Below are 6,368 nucleotides of genomic sequence, written 5' to 3'. Positions count from 1 at the left end.
ACTGCTTTCTAGTGATTTGATATAATTGTGCAAATAGTTATTGTTTGTGCTTTTCCGTCATACCAGATAATTTCTTACAGCACACCACATTTCCACGTTACTAGGAATCAATAATTAGTGAACAATAACATTTTATACAATACTTCACCATATTATTTTAATTTTTCAATTCAATAAATACGTTACTTAGTTCATAGTTTTCAGATTTTTAAAAACCAACAGTTTTACTTTATTTGTAATTTGCAATAACATTTTTCCGAACGTTTTTAAGTGATACAATTGATTAAAAATAAAGAAGATCGTCAATTTCCGACGCTGATCCTTTCATAAAATGCAGGGCAACTCTGTTTTAGTGTAAGTCTTAAAATCCTGAGTAAATTGCTCTGCATGTACTCTGCTGTAGGGTAATGTACACACTATCTTTAAGATTGGTTGCCACGGTTTAATGGCTAAGACTAAGTCTCTGGTCGATATTTCATGTGTTTCACCATTTTAATTTACTTGAAAAATTATTTCTTCACCTCCAACATGGCGATCTTTCTTTGAATCTTTATTATTAAAAGAGTCTCGCTCGTGCGTCATATTCATAGTGAGAGCAAACAAATTATCAAGCAGGTAAAAAAAGAACAGAACGAACAACAAAAACGACGTGACACCAAAACTAAGTGACTCACTAATGTCGTTTTCCTCTTCGAACAAACACAACAAAGATTATTCAGGTTGCTGGATGAAACTAGTTTGTGATGGTCTGTGGTGTTTAGCACCAATTATGTTAAATATTATTTTAAACATTGTCATTGGGCGGGTTTGTAACCTTGAAATAGTGAAAGTTTAGACTGTGGTAACACAAGGACTCTCTGTTCTAAAGCTCGGAGTTGACTGCATGATTTAGCAATCCACAGTTGGTTTATAGAAAGCCAGTTAATAGGAATCAGCAACTTTTAGGTTTATGCTCTTGTTTAAATCAGGTAGTTTTAAGGATGGAAATCTCAGATAGTTTGGGGTTAAAGGTCAATATAAGCAGTACTGTAGTTATCTTTCTTCATGTGGGCTTGATGATAGCAAATTATCTCTGTCTTAGTAAATTATTGAGGTCAACAACAACATGCGAAGAATATATCAGTTTTTTTTGCACCACTTTATGAAAAGTCATCATATTTAATAATTCTTATAAATGCTTCCATTTTGTAGCAAACATGCTATTATTTTGGAATAAGTCTGAACTGTCAATGCGATGGATATCTTTGCGTTTTATGTGACCACGGTGGATTCTTCTAGACCTGTGTTGTTTGTTGTAGAGCTTCAGAACCTCATACAAAGCCAACAGCTGTTTAATTTTACCATGAAGCAGATTCCTCTTGTCATCTTAAGGTAAAACCTATTTAATTTTTACTAAACTGGTCAACTCTTTTGAAGGTATCTTTCATTTTAAAAAAAAAATTTTGAGACTAAACTTATTAAATATTTGCTATGCGTAACACATCGAGGCTGTAAAGATTACAGTCCGTCAAATTTGTTTTATAGCTCAGACATAATCACAGACTGTTTATACATGAGCTGTAATAAACTTCAGGATATCCCATTGCTTCTTTACCTCAAGCACTGCAGACTATAACATATTTGATAAAGCATAGTTTTTAATGAATTTTTGAGATGTTCCATTGTTGTTTTTATCTAATATCTTGCTTTTTTATGGTAGTTTTCCTCTTTATCTGAGACTTTCGCATCAGCTGATGCTAACCACAGGTTGCAGATTTTGACAAAAATTTCATAGGAATAAAAGGCAAAAATCAGCTGGGCAAAAATATGGAAGTTACAGTTTTGTTTCGTGTCAAACTGCTCCCTACGTACCTATGATATTATATTATAGTGTGAGAGCTTTTTGTATCACAATAGTCTGCAAAAAAATTGTCTTCCAATTGAACTTTTAGCACCACAACATAATTATGCAGTAAAATTGTGCGGTACCACAAATTATGAATATGCGGTGGATTCTCAGCTAAAACGCGTTACGTTTTGAAATCGGTTTAAGTTTTTTGGTCATATTGAAGAAATATGGTAACTGGTGTACAGACCATGGTTTAGCAAAACTTTTAATTACATACCTTCGTTGACCAGAAAAAAAAGAAGTTATTTTCAATCTTTACTTTAACCCTATTATTTTCAGAGTGAAATTCCTGCAGTGACCAGTCAAGGAGCCAATTATGATGACCACTCAAGAGTCAGAGATGCAAATAAAGGTGTCAAGAAGTTGCCATGATTTTAAATGTTCTTATCATGTCTTGTTATTTGTTTTTGTCACGTCAACCAACGGTAATCTAAAAAACTCGTGTCTTTCTTTTTTGTTGTCTTCATTCAATAAAGTGATATACTATTCCTCTCAATTCATGAAACTGTTTTAGCTGATGAATAATGGTATTAGAGCCTAACCTTACATAGCTAGTTAACCCCTTTTAATCCAAATAATCTTACATATATGCAGTAACTTTTATATTTCTGATAGCATTTCAGGACACAGAAACTTCTTGAATAGGTTAAAACACATGCAAGTTTTAATATTTTGCACTAAGCCTGCATCATTATAAGCTTGTAATAAAAATACTCCATATTTCGTAATTTAGCTCGCTTTTGTATGAATATAACTTTGCGACAGCAAAGCAAAAGACATGTGAGACTGAATTTTGGCCAAGTTTTTGTTGTTTCAGTAGGAGTCATCAACTATAATTTACCATCACTTTATCCCTCCATTAAATTTATTCGTTATGCTCAATTTGCTATTCCTAGTGCATGTCAAATATCTAGCCAATTAAAATCTCAATAAGTAATGCTTCTCTTTTAGGCATAAAATTATGCATAACAGCAGTGAATTTTAAAAAATAGACTTATTGCGTTTTGCCAAGTTATCTAACAGTGTTTTGGCACTTACGAACTTTTATTTTTATAGACAAATGTAACAAATACATGTAGTTATTTCTGAAACATTATCTTTAATTCTATCTATGAAACACTTATCATCTATCAATCCTGCTTGAAACTGTCCCACAGATAAAATGATAGCGGATGTTAGTTGAAGGACTTTATAAAATACTGCTACATGTATGTGGGGGACTCAAACTTATGGCTTTCAACCAGGTAGTCTAGAACTTGGATTCATTCTCTGGATTTACTACAGAATATTTACTATGATAAAAGTGGTTTTACAGCGTTAAAATATTCTCACACGAGGAAAGAGTTGTTAGAGGGCCTGATAAAGCTCCACTTGCTACCTGCAACTTATTTAGTGTGAAAAGCACTGCCTGGCTCTATTTGCACATTTGGAACTTTGGTTTTCCTTTAAAAATGTGCTGCAATCTATTTGATTAAAAACTGCTTTTACATGCATTAAAAATAATTGCTGAAACTAAAGCATTTATGTATTTTAATTATGAACATTGTGTAACGTTGCAGGTTAAAAACTCCTAATACATCTGAAAAAAATTCTATGCAATTTGGACTTAATGCTACTATGTTAATCAACATTTTAACTGCAGCAAAATACAGCTATGTATGGCTCGGCAAAGGCTGGCTCGGCAAAAGCTGGCGCGGCAAAAGCCGGCGGTGCTAAAGCCGGCGGGTGCTAAAGCAAGGACAGAATGACATGAATATATTTTAGATGTAAAAAGTCTACTATAACTTGCCTTAAATTTGTCGTAGATTTTTGAATAAATACACAATCAAAAACAGAGAAAGATCTTTACCAGTTGATATATATTGCCTGCAATTAATTTATGATGACCTTATGGCCTTCATTGTAATTTGTAGGAGCTTTAATTTTTTATTTCAGTTTTTAAATGTGAAGCATATTTTAATTTTATAACTTGGTTTAACAATATGACTTACTTGTAAATGCTCCTATGTATTCCTAATGTATTGTTAATATTTTTACTTTATTTTACAGCCAAAATTAGCTTTTTATGTACAATAGAAAATGAGTTATAGAAGGCTGACTTTAGATAAGGTCACATATGCTATTAAATAATATGTTATCAATCTGTAAATTAATACATTAGGTTAAAGTAATCCATAAGTTACTAAAATATGTATTCAAGAACAAATTACATAAACAAATCATGTTATTAATTCATTCCGAAACAAAAAAATAACATTTTTGAAACAAAATTGTTTGCATCGTTTGCTCGGCTAACTACGTTCTAATTGTGGGTTTTGGTTAAATTCCCTTTTATCTGCCTCTAGCTACTCAATATTTTCCACAATGTCTGCTGACCAGAACTCTTTTTCTTCACCACTGAACTAAGCAATATTAGCGTCCAAACAATTTTTAGCAGAGCAAAATTTTTACGCTTCGCAAAACTTATGCTTCGCTTTACTTTTTGCGTAAATGATAAAATTTTAGCCAACTGGCATGACTTACACACTAAGCGGACTAAGTACAAGTTTTAGCCTAAAAATAGTAATATAGATTTAATCAGAATTGCTAAACCGTCTTTTTACATACCTCAAAGCATCTAGGCCCCCATTAAGTGACAAACTCTCATTAGCCTGATATGGCTATTATTTTTGAATAGCCATTAAAGTTCTAAAGAAAACAACTGTCAAGCGGTAGACTCATAAACTGACTTTGATTCGAACAGCAAGCATGCAATAATTAACTGCAAATATGTAACCGAGTCATTATTAGTACTATTTTGTGGACACTTTTCAACTGGCTACTTTCCCTTATGTGAAGGTAATTAGAAATTCAAAAAAAGTTGCTCGAAAATTTTATTTCATTTGTGTTTGTATATTGAAAAATGCTCTTAGAGGCTGACTGACATGCGCACGCTTGGATGTGTGCATGTGTGGATGTGTGTGCGCGCGTGTGTGTGCGCGTGTGTGTGCACGCGCGCATGTGTGCATGCGGGCGCGTGTGTGTGTGTGTGTGCGTATGTCAGTTTTCCAGTACCCATGCAATCGCTATAGAAGTATGTTTCCCTCTGAATCAGATTTTGTTTAGAAATAAACTCGAGCGAGTACTAACGTTTGTAACGAACCCTCTAGCTTTCTTCGTTGGCACTCAGATGCAACCGCATACCAGCTTTATACATTTATTAGTATACATGTACATATGTAAATACAGGAGAAACCAATTATTTCCTGGTATTCCTCATTACCTTTCCTCTTGTTAGCCTCAGATCATCTTTCATTGTGGTAAAAAGAATATCTTTGTTTTTATTAATCGCATTAAAATTTATATTATTTACCATATTATTTACCAAGTTATTTTTTTATTAATATATTTGTTTGTTCATTTGTATGTAAACTAGACATACTATTTTTAATGCAATTTGGTGGTGTGTTGATGTGGTTTCTTACTGCTTACATTCTAGAGTCTATACAATTATCATTAGTGTAAACTGATATTGACCCATTCAAGATATTTTGTTGAGTGGTTAAATATGTGAAAACATTTTTTTCTGTTGTTAAATCTTTTTCATGAACTTACATTCTTAATGAGTCTCTGACAATATTGCTCAACTTGTTAATATAGCATCTAATAATATAGATAAATATTATTATTGTTAATATAGATAAATATTTTAGCTAGACAAATAGATTTCTACACAACTTAAATGACAAAATGTCATAAACTTTATTGAGACTGTTGATGCTTCGCTGGATGTCTACTAAATGATCATATATTATTTTTATGAGGTTATTAATTCTGACTAAAATAAGATTGTTTTCCCTGTAAGCCTACTGGTTGTCACAAAATACATCGAATTTATCATTGTCTTAGACATTGTCTTAGACCTTTAACAAAAGGTAAACTGACCGATTTAATAATTCCACTCAGTAATAACAATATGAGCATACTCTTTTATTTTCATGTTATGAAGTTTCTATAGGTAGAGCAAATGACTAATTTTCCCACTACAACTTGAAAGCATCCATCCCAAGCATACAACAGATTTATTGTGGATATTTCTCAGTGTATTAGAGACTTCCATTTCTGTGCTGCATCTAAGTTTTCAGAAAAGATCAATTTCTGGACAGTGATGACAGTATGGACGGCATTCAATATTTTCATATGAAGTTCCTGATAATTACAAAATGCCTGCGACTAATCGATTTGAAGGATAGAAATGTTAGACTTGTAACTTCGTAATGGTAAACCTTTCTTTTTTTTTAATTTTCCTTCTGTTATTCTTCATCGTTGTTATATTCTCATAGTCAAGTGGTTGCTCTGTGGATACCATAGTTGGTGCCTTCACGTCTTCCAATGTTGCCATTCTGTTGTGGGAATGGAATTCATGTGTCCTTGAAAACATAGCTACACATAAAAAACAACTGAAAAAGTAAAGCAAATAGTGACAGTGAAATAGAATGAG

This window comes from Watersipora subatra, chromosome 5, assembly GCF_963576615.1.
Source record: "Watersipora subatra chromosome 5, tzWatSuba1.1, whole genome shotgun sequence".
Classification (NCBI taxonomy): Eukaryota; Metazoa; Bryozoa; class Gymnolaemata; order Cheilostomatida; family Watersiporidae; genus Watersipora; species Watersipora subatra.
This window is presented reverse-complemented; position numbering follows the sequence as displayed.